This window comes from Rattus norvegicus, chromosome 9 (assembly GCF_021556685.1).
Source record: "Rattus norvegicus strain SHRSP/BbbUtx chromosome 9, alternate assembly SHRSP_T2T, whole genome shotgun sequence".
In the NCBI taxonomy this organism is placed as follows: Eukaryota; Metazoa; Chordata; class Mammalia; order Rodentia; family Muridae; genus Rattus; species Rattus norvegicus.
In genome coordinates, this window is record NC_141542.1 from 117,767,501 (window position 1) to 117,783,490 (window position 15,990).

Consider the following 15,990-nt stretch of genomic DNA (forward strand, 5'->3'; position numbering starts at 1 on the left):
CTAGAAAGCAAAACATGAAAGTATTCAACATACTCACACTCTGACAAGGTTTCCCCTGTAACCTGCTGTTTCTAGTCTTCCTGTTAGACTACTCGGTCACAAAGCACAAGCAGTAAAGATAGGAGATGGTGTTCCCCTTCCCCAACATCAACACCAGCACTCAACTGCCTCCGCCACAGTTCTTAGAAAGCAGACAGAGAGAGTGAAGGAGAATTGCAGCGTGGGTGGGAAGCTTCGCAGACTTAGACATGGCAGGTATTCAGTGTCTCCTTTTGTCGGTGTTTACTGGCATTTCCTCGGTTGTGCCGCTGTCTGATGGGCTGATCTCATATCTGACAGGTGCCATAAAGAAAGAATGATATAAAGATTTCTATCACGAGGAGACACTTGATTGCCTGTTCTCAGCGTTGAATTCTATCGTAAGGCAAGTCTCAATTTTTCTTTTTTTTAAAAGAAAGATTTTGTAATCCTGTTTCAAAACATGTATCTGCCGATATGAAGTGATAAAATGTCGTTCCATGGACTGGCTCTGGCCCCCAAATTAGGAACACAATGTGCTTTAAGAATACTGACAACAGAGGAGCCAAGGAGAAGGTTTCAAACAAACTAATCAGGGCTTGGAGAGATGACTCAGTGTTAAATGTTCTCCGCTCTTCAAGAGAACCTGAGCTCAGATCTCAGGACGCACGTTTCTGTGAGTTCAGATCTCAGGACGCATGTTTCACAAGCACCTATAACTCCAGCCACAGGGCACCCGATACCCTCTCCTGGCCTCCCCATACCTGCTCAGTTGTGAGATACCTTCGCTCTGACACAAAAACACATGGGTCAAAATACAGCTCAGACTCACACAGAGAGAGGAGTAGCCGAGGTTAGGTGGACCGAGCAGGCTGACAAAGAAGCCCTCAGCACCCCAGAAGCTCGGCGTGCTGCTTCTGTGCGGTTGAGCAGGGGGGCTGGGTTATTTCACACAGCTGAACGAGGAGGCAGGGTTTATGGTGTACAGCAGGACCAGCGAGACAGGTTTTGTTCATCTCAGTAGAGACGGTCTCCTTAGGGGAGAAGTCTTTAGGCTAGAAACAGAGGGAGACAGCAGTGGTCAACATTTTTGGGCAAATTATCAACACTCGAATTCAGACCAGGAGGGACGCCTTTGCCATGTCCACAAGCCTAACCCAGCGAAGGGCTATTTTCTGCCATTTTCCTACGGGTCTGAGGCTCAGTTTCTTGACAAGGCTGTGCCCGTGTCCAAAGCACACATTCTCTCAGGACTTCACCCAGGGCTGGCTCTCTGTCTACATTTACCCTTAAAGAACAATGGCTCTTCTCACCCCCACGGCCTCCAATTCCAATGCCTCGTCAGCCAGGGTGGGGACTCGTGAGTTTCTCCTTCAGCATGGCGGGATGCTCAGTGGCTGGGTCTCCTGCAGATCCTATATCCACAGTATCCACAGCTGTTCTGATGTGAGCCTGGAGGGCAATGACCACGTCCTGTCTAGGAGACACTATTCATAGCACTCTGCCCGGCCTCCAGTTCTTATATTCTTCTGCCTACTCTTCCACCATGTTCCCCGAGCCTGGGTGCAGGGGAGGGGGAGGCTGATACAACGTCCCAGTTAGGTCTGACCACTCAGGGTCACTTATGCCCCTCACTCTGACCAGTTGTGAGTCTATGTAGTAACCACTGCCCACCACAAGCCGACAACTCCCCGACCCAGTCTTGAGAGCACGCCAATCTACAGTTATAAATATTTAAAAGGCAGCTTGACAACACGATCATTTAGAAAACCGGTGATCACAGGTCCCCTGCAAGCATTTATGGCCTTCCTGGCCATGGGCTTTGGACTAAGTTTACAGAGTCGAGTGGAGCAAGCCCCATATGCAGTCGAAGGGCAGCTGGTTGCACCGTAAAAGCATGCCGCTAATGCACCACCACTGGGCACTGCAGCAGGCAGGAGACTGCAGATGTGTTTTGTCCCACTGTAGTCCGAATAACCCCTTCCAGGATCATAGAAGTCGGCCATCAGGGAAGGCATTTCCTAGTCAGTTGCAGCTTGGATTCTCTGTCTCCAAACAAAAGTATGTAGTGTATGTATGTAGTATTCAGCAGTGGGCTCTTATCATCTAGGACAGTTAAGAATTATGGTAATAATATGTATTGTTTCAGGTCCCTTGGGAACCTCTCCAAGCAATAATTTTCGGCAGGTGTCCCGTACCTGGCATTGAGGCTTTTGTTTTATACTTTGGGCTTTCTGGGAGAAGGGTTACCCATCCTTCACTCATTCTTGCCGAGTAACTCCATGCAAACTGCCCTATGTAATACTTTTATCTTTTTACATTATCAGTTTGGGTTAACTACCTGTTGACGTATGTTGAACTATCCCTGCATCTCTGGAGGAAAAAAAAATCCAATTTGTTGGTGAGTGACTTTTTGATGCATTCTTTTTTTTTTTTCTTTCCAGAGCTGGGGACGGAACCCAGGGCCTTGCGCTTGCTAGGCAAGCGCTCTACCACTGAGCTAAATCCCCAACCCCTGTTTTTGATGCATTCTTGACTTTGGTCGGCAAGTGTGCCGAAATTTTGGGTCTATGTTCAGAGGAGGTTGGCCTATAATTTTTTTTCTGTTGTTGTTGTTGTTGCATCTTTGCTAGTTTTCAAATCAGGGTAACAGCCGCCCCATAAAATGAGTTTTGAAATCATCCTTCCTTTTGTGTTTCAGGGAACAGTTTGAGAAGCATTGGTGTTAGTTCTTCTTTGAGGCTCCGATAAAATTCACCAGTGAATCCATTGGTCCTTGAGTTTTTTTTCCTTAAGGAGGAATTCTTTAAATGATTGCTTCAATTATACTGCTTATTGTAGATAGACGTATCTACAATAAGCAAGGGCTTTAACATCTGTAGGTCATAGTATCTAGAAAGTCATCCATTTCTTTTAGGTTATCATATATTTTTTATTTTGTTTTTAGTTTCCATGACTGGTAATAATTGGCGTAAGTCCTAGGAATTAAAGTTGGGTCTTCTGGAAGAACAGTAAGACCTCTGAACTGTGGAACCACCTCAGCCCCATGGCTTATTCTCTCTGTGTCTTTTGGCTGAAAGACTCCTCCATGTGTCTTGTGTGAAACTGATTTAGAGGTCACAGATTCCTTAAGACAGTTTTTCATCATGGAAGTTTGTCCTTCCCCTTTAATAAGACAGACAGGTTCGTAAGCTATGTAGTCTGAGTTAGTAATTGTGAGCTCTCAAAACTTGAAATAGAGCTTTCCAATCTCCATGGGCTATCCATGTTCCATCTAATTGTGAATTCACTGAGTGTGATGCTGTTCTGATGTGCCTGCCTTTATCTGCCGCTTGGTGTTTCTCCTTCGTCGCCATTTCCAAAAGTGTTTGGATTACAACATGAGGCAGGTTCTTTGCCTTAGGTTTCTCCTGTATCTGGATTAGCCTTTCTTTTCCCAGCTCAGGCAAATTTTCTGTTATGATTTCTTTGAAAATATTTTCTATGCCTTTAGGATATATTCCTGTTCTGTGTGCTTACTATTAATAGATGTGGTCTTTTCTGAGAGTTATATATATCTCTAACAGGTCCCCTACAACCTTCTTATTTGGTCTTCGTCCTTGTTAGATTGTAGCAGTTGCTGGACATCTTAAAAGCAGCAGTGTCAAACAACCAGAACCCTCAGAACCCCCAGGGACTAAACCACCAACCAGTGAGTACACATGGAGGGACTCATGGCTCCAGCCACATATGTAGCAGAGGATGGCCTTGTCTGGCATCAATAGGAAAAGAGGCCCTTGGTTCTGTGAAGGCTCATTTCCCCAGTGTAGGGGAACGCCAGATCAGTGAGGTGGGAGTGGGTGGGTGGGAGGGGGAGCACCCTCATAGAAGCAGGGGGAGTGGGGACCGGAGAAGGGGGAAAGGGGATAACATTTGAAAAGTAAATACATAAAATATCCAAAAAATGGCATTTAAAAAAAAAGAGCTCAGATATCCTGTGCTTTCTTTGACTCACTGTGTTGGTGAGACTTTCCACAGAGCTTTCAGTCGCCTTCAGTTTGCTTCTAGGTCTTCAGATCAGTGTTCAGTATCTCTCCCTATTGTATTCCTTTCATCTCATCCATTACCTTACTTATTTCATTTAGCTGTGAACATGCTTATAATTATTGTTTTGAATTCTCTTTGCTGGCTAGTTTCATGTCAACTTGACACAAGCTAGAGATATTTGGGAGGAAGGAGCCTCAGTTGGGAAAAAAAAAATGCCTCCATAAGATCCAGCGGCATGGGAGGTTGTAGGGCGTTTTCTTAATTAGTGATTGTCTTAGTTAAGGTTTTACTGCTGTGAACAGACACCATGACCGTGGCAACTCTTATAAGGACAACATTTAGTTGGGGCTGGCTTACAGGTTCAGAGGTTCAGTCCATCATCATCAAGGTGGGAACATGGCAGCATCCAGGCAGGCATGGTGCAGGAGGAGCTGAGAGTTCTACATCTTCTTCTGAAGGCTGCTGCTAGCAGAATACTGACTTGCAGGCAGCTAGGATGAGGGTCTTAAAGCCCACTTACAGTGACACACCTACTCCAACAAGACCACACCTCTTAATCATGCCACTCCCTGTGATTGGGGAAGGACACAGCTGTTTGTGCACAGGGCCCCCCTGGGTTCTATAAGAAAGCAGGCTGAGCAAGCCAGGGGAAGCAAGCCAGTAAGTAGCACTTCTCCTTGGCCTCTGCATTAGCTCCTGCCTCCAGGTTCCTGCCTTTTCTTTGATGATGAGCTGAGAATGTTATGAAACTGGGAGTACCATGGAACTGCTGTGGGAGAGAGAGTGAAATAACCTCTCCCTTCACAATAGTGACTGACACTAAGCCAGTGTCTGAGATTTCATGTAACTCACTCTCGGTAGATACTGCTTCTGTAATGACAGTGATTTTTAAGGGGGTCATGGGACCTCTTGTTTGTTTGTTCCTTATGGGTTTGTGTGTGTGTGTTTCTTATATTATAGTGTTGAGATTTACATATCTCGGGTTATTTCATTGCTCATTAAATCAGTTCAGTTGAAGTACTCAGAATGTTCAGACAGAACTTGGATGTAGTAGCTGGGGTGTTGTTAGTGGCTACAAAATTACAGATTGCTAACTCGGTGCAAGTTTACAATGAAGAGATAAGAAGAGGAAGCAACAAAGAAGAGAGAAAGAAGAAAAGATATAGCAATAACCACTGGGTGAGATGTGGCTGAAGGGCGTAGTAAAGAAGGTCGCACAGCAGTCTGGGTGGAGAAATCTCAGTATCAGTCCTGATACCTAACGGACAAAAGTAACACCGTAAGGGGACATACGCCAGTGCGGACGTTAAGTAATAGAAATCAAGAAAGGAAACGGGTGCTAAGGCTTGACTTGCTGGCACGGCTGCATGGAGCTGAAAGGTGAAGCTCTCAGCTGTACAGGGTCCACGTGGAGAAGTGTGCAGGAGAAGAGCCACCAGCCTTGCAGCCTCTGTGCATTCGGGAAGGGAGGTTGTAACCCCTTTTCTGCAGGCTCCCTCACACCCCTGTGGTGCACTTCCCCATGGCCTGTTGCACGCCTGTGAGTCTGCTGTGTTGAGGGCCTCCTTAACAAAAGGGAGACTTTAAAAGAAAGGGTGGTCCAGTCTGGTGGATACATTTTGATTTCTGTAAGCCCCCCCCCCTCAGACCCAGCAGTCTGGGAGAGCGAAAGAGCCATGGCTCGCACAGGCAGGAAACAAAATCACACGTTTTAAATACCCATTTCTTTTTTATTTTTTTACAGAATTAGAATATTGTATTATGATATCATTTCTTGACTTGCTTTTTTTTTTTTTCTGAGACAGGTCTCATGTAACCCAGGATCCTCTTGACCTTCCGATCCTCCTGCCTCCAACCCCGGAGTAGATCTTTCTACCAGACCCATTTTATGCTTCGCCCTTAAACTCAGAGCTTTGTGCACATGGGGGAAAACCCTGTACCCACCGGGCTGCATCTCCAGCACACTCTTGACTTTTTAAAAGCAAATTCCCATTCTATCGTCATGTTATTTATAAAAAAAAATAGTAATAACATTAGGTTTGTGTAAATGAAAATGGCACCTTCGTGTGGTAAAGACAAAACCAATACACCATGAGATGCAGTGAGGTGGGAAGGGAACTTCTGTCCCCTGGGGTAAACCTGGGTTTCACTCAGCAGGAGCTGAGAAGCCATGGGTAGTGGCTGCTCACAGGCACCCATTGTTAGCGACTAAGATACATTCTTTTCCTGAATGGGCCTCGAACTAATGCAAGGGGCAGAACATCCCACAGAGTTTTTGGTTCGTGCAAAAGGAAGAGTCTGTACTTTTAAGAAAAAAAAAAATGAAGTCAAGGCAATTGCCAATGTGAACAGAATCTTTTGTGTGATTGTTCAGGCAAACAACCCAGGATTTGTATGGTTACATTAGATGGAGGTGGGGGCTGGGGAGATGTGGGGAAGCCCTGCAGAGCATTGTTATGGGGGAATTAGAACAGTTTGCAACATAGGCATGTATCATCCAGGAGAAAGACAGGGGCAGCTGTATTTGATATAAGGTGTTGCAATCCCAGGCGTCCCCCTCAGCATGCTCCTACATCTCGAGGGTCACAAATTCAGGTGGCTATGAAATAAAAATGGCCAGGGCTGGAGAGAGTGAAAAATGAACAGGGAATTTCGGGAAATGCAGGAAGGCGGTGTCTAGAAAAAGAATGGTTTATAAGAGAGAAAAATCTACTCAGACCAGTGACTTACAAAAAAGCAAACTATGGCTACCTTTTTTTTTTTTTTCAAATGAGAGGGAACAGACCTAAAGTTTTCTAAAGGTCTGGGGTTTATTTAGCACTATTTAGCCACCTTGAATGAAATCCCTTGTCTGTAGGCTGCCTCACCAAATGACCTGATTTTCTTCACACAAACGTTCCCTGGTTAACGACCAGCATTTCCTAAGCCTCTGTGAGCCTTCGCAGAGAGCACCTGCTTCTACCCTTCTGTTTCTCGGGGTCGGGGGAGGCGTATAGGCACATCTGACTGGGGCGGATGTTATAGTCAGCTCCAAGAGAACAGGGTCTTGAGAGGAAGCTGAAGTGACAGTTCCATTCTAAAATACAAGGTCCCCCACCCCAAACCAGGACCTCGGGGACAGAACTGCAGTCCCCGAGTATGAAAGTGCTCATTCTTACACCAGCAGGGCAGAGGCAGAGAAGGCATGGGTAAGAGAACTGAGTATGGCTTAATTAGCTTTTCTTTAGAATCCACTTAATGTACTCGAAAACATTGTAAAGTATTCCTGCTGTAATCCAGCCCGTATTTATGTTAGCAAATTTGCCCTTGAGTGTCCCTGAGTGAGTTTACTCTCTCTCTCCTAAGAGGCAAAAAGAGAGCAAATTCAATTTTCCATAAGCAGAGAAAGGAGAGAGTCGCCGAGCAGCTTCGGGGCAACAATTGTGGATGCTTTCCACAAGGGGAATTCGAGAATCTGCTGTGTAAAAATGACAAAAGGTTGCCAGCAAGAGTCAACAAACCAGTTTGGAAGCTGATGTCCCATAAAATGATGGTCACTTATCATGGTACGGGTGCCATTAAAGGACACTGGAACCCAGAAGGGACCTCAGGTCATGTTTATGATGAAGCAGACATCAGCTTTACTCAAAATGGCTTACAACCCAAGCCTTTGTTATCACCATCCCTCATTCTACCACAGCAAACGGAGAGCCTCGCTGTTTGCATGGGGAAGTATGATATCAAACGAAACCTATCCATCTTCTCCTACCAGCCATTTGCATTTCAAATCAGTGAGATCACTTTAAATATTCATACTTTTCAACTCCGTAGCACACCGCGCTCGTGTGAGTTTGTTCCAAGGAAAGAATTCTAAACAACAGCAGAAATAATAAAAAAAAAAAAAAAGAAAAAGAAAGAAAGAAAAAAGAAAACGAGTTAAATATTCAATGATAGTGTAATGCCAAGCAAAACACAGTTTATGTTCTCGGGACTTGTTAATACAGCTGTTGCAAACATTATGGAATAACATCAAAAACACTTACATCAGGATGTTGTCAGAGAAATCGAGGCACGGAATTCTATATAAATAGGATTATATTTTATACACTAGCTAGGCAGCCAGCAAGCTGGTACAGGAAATAGAAGACTGAGGGAAGGAGCACTGGAAAATTAACAGTACATTCATGTCTAAGCTACACCAGTTTCCCCTGTCCCCTTAGCTGACTTCATTTCCTTAAATGATCATGTGTTGCTTGATAATAAAAAATATATATATACAAATTCTTAAAATGAGGTTTAAACACAAGACAGCTTACACTCAAACTCAGTTTCCTCCACAAAGTGGGCTGGCTTCAGGTTGTCCTGAACAAGATTTTCTAAAGCAAAAGCTTGCTTTGGCCCCACGATGATCCAGAAGCACAGCTTCAGAGGAAGGGAAATAAATCCAGGCCTTCCCTCGGATGACTTTGCCAACATTCTGAACAGAATCGAATTAATCATTCCAGGGATGGTTTACAATCCAGAAATGGGCTTTTTTGTTATTTTTATCATAATCACAGCTAAATCCGGTAGAAGTGGTACAACCAGTCAGAAAATTGACCTTATTAAAATCCACCTACAGCATCAAATTAGAATTTCTATGGAGGCAGATTCAAAAGGTTGAATGAAAGTAATGTGAAGTTCTCCAGTCCCGCCCTTCATAAATCTTAGCTCTTCAATTTCATCACGTGATCCTTTGTACTAGCATTCTGGGCAGGAAGTGTGGAGAGATCTGATTGGCTTTCCTAAGGCCTCTCGTGATTTTGTGAATATGGCACGTTCGTGAATACATCAGCACATCTGCTTCAAGATAGCCCATTCTAAATAGCCTCAATATGTGTGACTCATAGACAAGGCCACCTCCTGCCAGCTCCCCTTTATAACACACACACAGGCATGCACACCCACATGCACACACTCACACACACACACTCACACATGCACACACACATGTACACACACAGGCATACACACAAACACACACACACAGAGGCATGCACACACACATGCACACACATACACACACTCACACATGCACACACAATGTACACACACAGGCATACACACACAGAGGCATGCACATGCACACTCACACACACTCATACACTCACACATGCACACACACATGTACACACAGGCATGCACACACACATGCACACACTCACATACACACACACTCATACATGCACACACAATGTACACACACAGGCATACACACACAGAGGCATGCACATGCACACTCACACACACACTCGTACACTCACACATGCACACACACATGTACACACAGGCATGCACACACATGCACACACTCACATACACACACACTCACATGCACACACACATGTACACACACACAGGCATACACACACAGAGGCATGCACATGCACATGCACACACTCACACACACACTCACAATGCACACACACATGTACACACACAGGCATGCACACACTCACATACACACACTCACACATGTACACACACTCACATACACACACAGAGGCATGCACATGCACACACTCACATACACACACACTCACACATGCACATACACATGTACACACACACACACACACATGCACGCACACACAGGTTTTCTCAGCCTGGCTTTTAAAAATAAAGGAAAATAAAGAACATGTAAAGGGCCATGCTGCTTGGTCCAAATAGACATCGTAAGAACGAGGAGAGATAGGAGAGGAGCTGCCCAGGGAGAGAAGCTGCCCAGAGAGAGGAGCTCAGCTCAGGGCTGGCCCTCTACTGTGTGATCTTTCAAAACCTTCTCTGGGCAGTCAGTCTCCTTCCTCTCTGTTATCACCTTACAGATAGTCTGACTTTATTGGGCTCATCAAGAATGGTAATGTCTGCTTTTGCCATATCTCTTACCTTTCAGAATAAGGTGTTCTGTGATTACCATGCAGTTTTCGCATATGTTTCTTCAGAGGGGCAAAAATAACGTTAAAAGTAACATCAAAATATTCCTACTGGCACCATACTGGCTTTCCTTTCACATTGGTTTCCTTGGTGTCCCTGACTTCAATTGAGAAAAAAAAAGAAGTGCCAATTGTTCAACTATTATTCCTAAGACCCTTCCCCAAGGGCATGCACTCACTAAGTTTGTAGGTGTATAAACTAAATCTTGAGAAATAAGTTATTATTATTTTTCCGAATCATTATCCTCTTTCCATTTCCTGGTCCCGATTAAGGATTGAATGATGTTCACTGTCACTTTTCCAGCTTCAGAAAGTATCAAGAGTACCACCGCTGACCTTGAAAGGCAGAGTCCCTGAGCAGCCACAGGGAGGCTTCCTTTCGGTTCTGGAAGCAATCTAGACCTGTTTTCATCCTTTGGGGCATTTGAGGCAGAGCCCCACTGCAAAGCCCAGGCAGAACTGAATCGCGCTGTGTAGACTTACCGGGGACGGGGTGGGGGTGTATTTTATTCTGTCTTATGCTTTGATTATACTCATTTGAAGATGATTTAAAGGTAAGGATAACCCTCGTGATCATAATAAACTAGAATTACGAACTTCAAGGTGACTGATCCATTCAGTTCACTGTCCCATCAGTGGCAGTGATGTCCTGCCAAACGCCCTGCACAGGGTCCCTTGCCTTTCTCCTTTCTGGGCAGTTTTCAGGTCACAGATTTTCGAGCTTTGCCCTGTAGTTGTTTATTTCCCTTACAAACCAAGAAAAGGTACAAATGGTCACTACTGAACTGCCTAATAAAGTTAAGTCCTTGGCTCAGAGGCTGGCTCTTTCGTGTTGGCTCCATTCACTTTCACTGAGACGTCAAACGTCAAACGGTGATGCAGTTCTCCATATCAGGCTAGAGTGTTCTCTGCAGACTGTTCTGTCAGGACCAGAAACAGTGAAATGGGAACAGCTCGAATTTTTTGGTATAAACAACTTCACGGGGGCTGGACAGATGGCTCAGTGGTTAAGAGCACTGTCTGCTCTTCCAGAGGTCCTGGGTTCAATTCCCAGCCACCACATGGCGACTCATAGCCATCTGTAATGAGGTCTGGTGCCCTCCTCTGGCATGGAGGTGTACATGTAGCTAGAGTAGTCACACACATCAAACAAACCCTTCTCCCAGTACCCACTCAGCTTTGGTGTGGTCCGGAGAGACAAGGCTGCCTCTGTATAAGGTTGCAGGTTGGGGACCTCTGTGTGGAATCCCCACTTAGCATGTCCAGAGTGCTCTGCTGACAAAAGACGTTAGTGGACCTATATGCTGGTCTTAATTTTAACTCAATGAAGTAAACATTCCTTAACGAGACTTTTTTTTTTAAGACAAAAACAGGGTCCCATAACTCCATGTCTTGTTAAGAATATCACATTTGGATCTGGAAATGATGGGCCAGGTAAAACCTGAACTTTGGAGATTGAGCCAAGGTCATTGGCCTGTGCGGAGCTATCCTGGTCTACAGAGTGAGGGCTATGTACCAAGAATCCCTTCTCAAGACAACAAAAGAAGAGTACGTACTATTTGCTCAATTTAGAAGATTCGTCGGCTTCTACGGAACCTTAGTTTTCCTCCTAGACCTCTGTTTTCCAGGAGGGATTTATGATGTACCCCATCAGTCACTCCAAATCTTGATTGCTTTCAGCTCCAAAGTGATTCCATAGACATCACCCTCAAAACCCATGACAGTTACTTTAGAATGAAATGCAGCAGGCCTCCTCGTTGTTAAGATCCCAATAAAAATGCAATTGCGCTGCGCCCTACACCGTGTCATCTCTTGTGCGCATGCGCATCACCCTCCTGCCACACCGCATGCCCCCTTGCCTTTTTCAAAATAAATTCTCTGCTTTCCAGACCAAAATTCTTTTCTTTGACTTTTTTTCAGAGTGCCTTTTCGAGAGTAAAAACCTACATTGTTTCAGTCAAGTTTCAATGAATGGGTCATTTCCCCGCATTATGAACTCGCTGGGTAATAAGAGTTAACAAGAGGGAGTGTTTCTACTGCCTAGCATCCGATTTTCAGCTCTTAAACATTCCCCTATATGTGCAAGGATCCTGTCACCCTGGGAGAGCTCTTATTAATCTCAGTGTCGAAGCTGTTTCAACAAATCTACTGTAATAATGAAAAGTCATCTTATCACACTTTGCTCTCAGTAAATTTACCATCCTTTGATAAGGTTGCAAACAACTGGGAAGTAATTGATCTGTAATTAGCGCGGCCACTGCTGAAGGGAGCCTGTGCTGAGCCTTCTTCATTTATCTGCCCAGCACAGCACATCCTGCCTCGGAACACTAAATTATTTAGTATTCTTTTCAAATACAAATGGTCTCAATGGGTCCTCCATTATTTTAAGAACTTTCTGAAGAAGAGGCTAACATTTAAATTTCTGATTATCTGTCACCAGTGCAGTAGTTAAAGGAGCTGGGAGTGGAAGGGAATCATTTTTCACACATGACTTGTCTGCTGAAGCCAGCCTGAGCTATGAATGGAGAAGGACAGGGGCCCTTTGATCTGCACCAAACTTGCACAATTTATCTTTTAAATGCACTAAAGCTTTTGATAAATGTCAATTTGACAATTAAATTCTTCAAGGGCCACAATATATCACCATCACAGTGCCTATTTTTGAGGGTCGGTCAGCCATAACATCTTTCAGCAGTCTACAGCAAGCTCGAATCATGGGAGAAATGATAGCTCTCAGGCCTGCCTGTTCTCTACATGGTATTTTTATCTCTCGTTAAATAAAAGAGCTGTGATCTTTTCCTTCAACACGGGGCTCAACTCCGGTGCCAGAGTTCATGGTTGGCCTTGCAACCCAAAGTGACTGTGTTCTCTGCCATCTTCCTAATAGTTTAGGGGAGAAAGGAGCCTGTGAGGAGCTTTTTGAATCTTTGAAGCAGTGGGTTTTCCTTTCCTCGCTACAAAGGTATTTTCTTGTGTGTGTGTTATAAGAAACAAGCCAAGGCAAGTCTGTTCTTCTCAGGGGCCTCAAGTCAGCAAGAGGGGCAGAGGTAGAACCATAGGGTTGTAACTTTGGTCTTAGGAAAGCCCCCCATTATGTTTTGATTACAAAGGTCATTGATTAAGTCAAAGACCACAGACGGTAGGCTCTTGTCATACATAGCTGGGGAGTTAGATGGCTCACCCAAGGATTTATGGGGCAGCCTCGCCTTTGAGGCCATTCCACTCTTTCTTTTCTTCCTATTTTTTTTTTTTTTAGTATATATGAACTTCAAAGTTATTTCATGCCTATGCTCAAATCTTTCTGTATCTTTGAGGACAAGAATAGCCATCAGATATGAGGAAGGACAGCCTGGCATCTCGGAGTTTACATTCAAAAGCTCTTCTCTTCTCTGCTCTTTTGGCCCCATTAAAACTCAACATTAGCTGGAAGAATAACAATTGTAATGTGACATTTTGAAATGCTTCACATGAAAGATGATTTCGAACGCCATGGTTACTGAGGGGTTTGCTAAGGGCTGACAAAGGGACAGAGCAGCTGTGCCTGTGATCCCCTCTCAAGAAGAGATAGTGTCTCCAGAGCCCAGCGCGGCCCTATCACCCAGATATTTGGCATGGGTACGATGCTACCTTTTGACAAAAGTGACATTTCGGTGTGATTGTGAAGGAAATTAAAGCTTCCAGATCAGATAGCTGACCCGCTGAAAACACAGCCACCCGGCGCTCAGAAGGCTGCAGCATTGCTTCTCTTCTCGAGGACGGGGGAATCAGTACGTAATCCTTAGAATCGCTAAGAACAAGTGGGAAAGAGCCACCTGAGTGTCTCCGGGGGGCCTCACTCTTTAAAACGTTGATTAATTTTTTGGATGGGCTATCATGCGGCATTGTCAATCAAACAGTGATAGAATTATAGTGTGACATCAGCCCTCGGTACAGCTCAAGCCAAGAGGGCTCAGAGGCTTTTCTTTCTATAAAGGAGACGGGGGTCACCCCTCTGACCTTTAGAATATCAGCGGTCTCCGACTTTCTGTGAGGAACTGAGAATAGGAATTTTGTAGCTAGGATGAACAGAGGATTTTGTCGTTTCCAGAAGGTAACCCGGCAAGTCAGGATTTAAGGAGAGGAGCTGGTTTTTGGCCAATGAGGTTCCAGGGTAGGGTTCTAAATAACCTGGCAGCTCTAGATGGAATTTCATTGGCCATCAGCCATCATGAAGCCTTCGATTGGCCACCTTCTGATGTGTAGGTCTTTGCGGTGCGATGCTTGCTAACTTGGGCATGTGCTGTACTAGAAGGAAGCTCTTCTGTGTTTTCTCATGTTGTCTTCAACTGTACTTCATTGGCCGTATTTTAGAAGTCCACTGACGGACGGATAACGGTCTGTTTTAAACACTAGCGTTTAGATTAGCACGTGTCACAATATATACTTCAACGAGTTTTTTTTTTTTTGTTTTTTTGGTTTTTTTTTTTTTTTTTTTTTTGTGAGCTTGGCAAAGTCCTTTGGAAAGATGTTGCTAGCGTAATAAGCTTCTGGTCTCACTCCCCACGTAAATTGTCTTTTGAAATATCACTAAATGAATCATGAAGATTAAACATATGGAAATCAGGTTGAGAAATTAATCTAAGGCAGAGGATCCCATCCTTCACCCCCCAGAATAGCACTTGGTAAGTAGTTCTCACGTTCTCAGTATAGCATTTGGTTCAAGCTGTCCCTCTCATTGCCATTTCGTGCATCATATGCCATAGGCCAACCATTCTCTGACACTGTGGGGTCCAACCTGGGAGAACAAGGCTAATAATGTATTTCAAAATACTTTAAAATTATATATTATATATTAAAAGTATAGAAATCGCATATTAAAACTAAAATGTAATTTTTTCTATCATGTTAAACGCACATAGATGTGATCAAAATGGGGTGAAAGATGTCGGTTGCTATTTTCTCTTTTTGTCAAAAAGTCATGCAATCCATTCTGATTATGGCTCCCCTTTATGTCCAACATTCTCTCCACTTTCTCACCTACCACACACTCTTTCTCTTTTCAGAATAAGGTCAAATAAAAAAACAAAAACAAGCGAACCAGAATAATTCATAAATAGATACCACAGGGAAAAGGCAGAAGAAACAGACACACATGCAGAGAAAACCCATAAAAACACAAGGTCACAAACAATAGCATATAAGCAAAAGATCAATGAGTCAAAACAAAAGTCCAAAGCAATATGAGTTAAAAAAAAAAAAAAACCCAACCCCCCAAACGACAACAAAAAACAAACAAAACAAAAAACCCAACCAACCAAACAACAACAAAAAACAAAACAAAACCAAAATCTACAAAAATACTAGAGTCCACTTTATGTTAGCCAATTCCTACTAAGCATGGAGCGTGGCCTTAAGTGTGGTTAGGAGCCCAGGGAGACTCCATTGCTGAAAACTGATTTTTCCTTAGTACGAGGTTGTCAATAGCTTCTCGGTTAGGGATGAGAGATCATGCCTACATCCCCCTCTCAGCGCCGGGACCCTGTCTGGCTTGAACCGTACAGGCCTTGTGCATGCTACCACAGTCTCTGTGAATTTATAGGTATCCATCCTGTTGTGTTTGGCAGACACTGCTTCCTTGGAGTCATTTGCCCCCTCCGGCTCTTGCAGTCTTTCTGTCTGTTCCCAAAGCTCCTGGAACCCCGGGATGGAGACATCCTGTTTAGGACCCAGTGTTCCACGGTGTCTCACTCTCTGCACATGGTCTGGTTAGAGGGCTCTGTATTAGTTTTGTTCACTGTGAGAGGAGCTTTTCTCTCTTGATGGCTGGGAAACACTGATCAGATGGCTACAGCAGAATGCCATTTGGAGTAATTTTATTGCCATGGTCTTTTTAGCAGAGCAGTAGCGTTTCCCCTAGGCCCACACCCTGTCTGGTCTCAGATTCTTAGCGACCCGAGCAGTGTCAAGCACGGGTTCCATCTTTTAGCGTGCTTTTTAAAAACTCCAATAAGGAGTG

At 44.2% G+C, this 15,990-nt stretch overlaps 1 long non-coding RNA gene across 2 annotated transcripts in view; it reads left to right on the top strand.

The window, feature by feature from the left end:
* LOC102546629 (uncharacterized) overlaps positions 1–15,990 on the top strand; it is a 32,734-nt gene that overhangs the window by 10,238 nt on the left and 6,506 nt on the right. The window contains exons 3-4 of one of the 2 annotated variants that reach the window (XR_015629771.1): positions 340–424; positions 3,625–3,709. This is a non-coding gene — a long non-coding RNA (uncharacterized LOC102546629). The remainder of the gene's footprint in view (positions 1–339; positions 425–3,624; positions 3,710–15,990) is intronic. The other variant, XR_015629770.1, reaches the window with a different exon arrangement.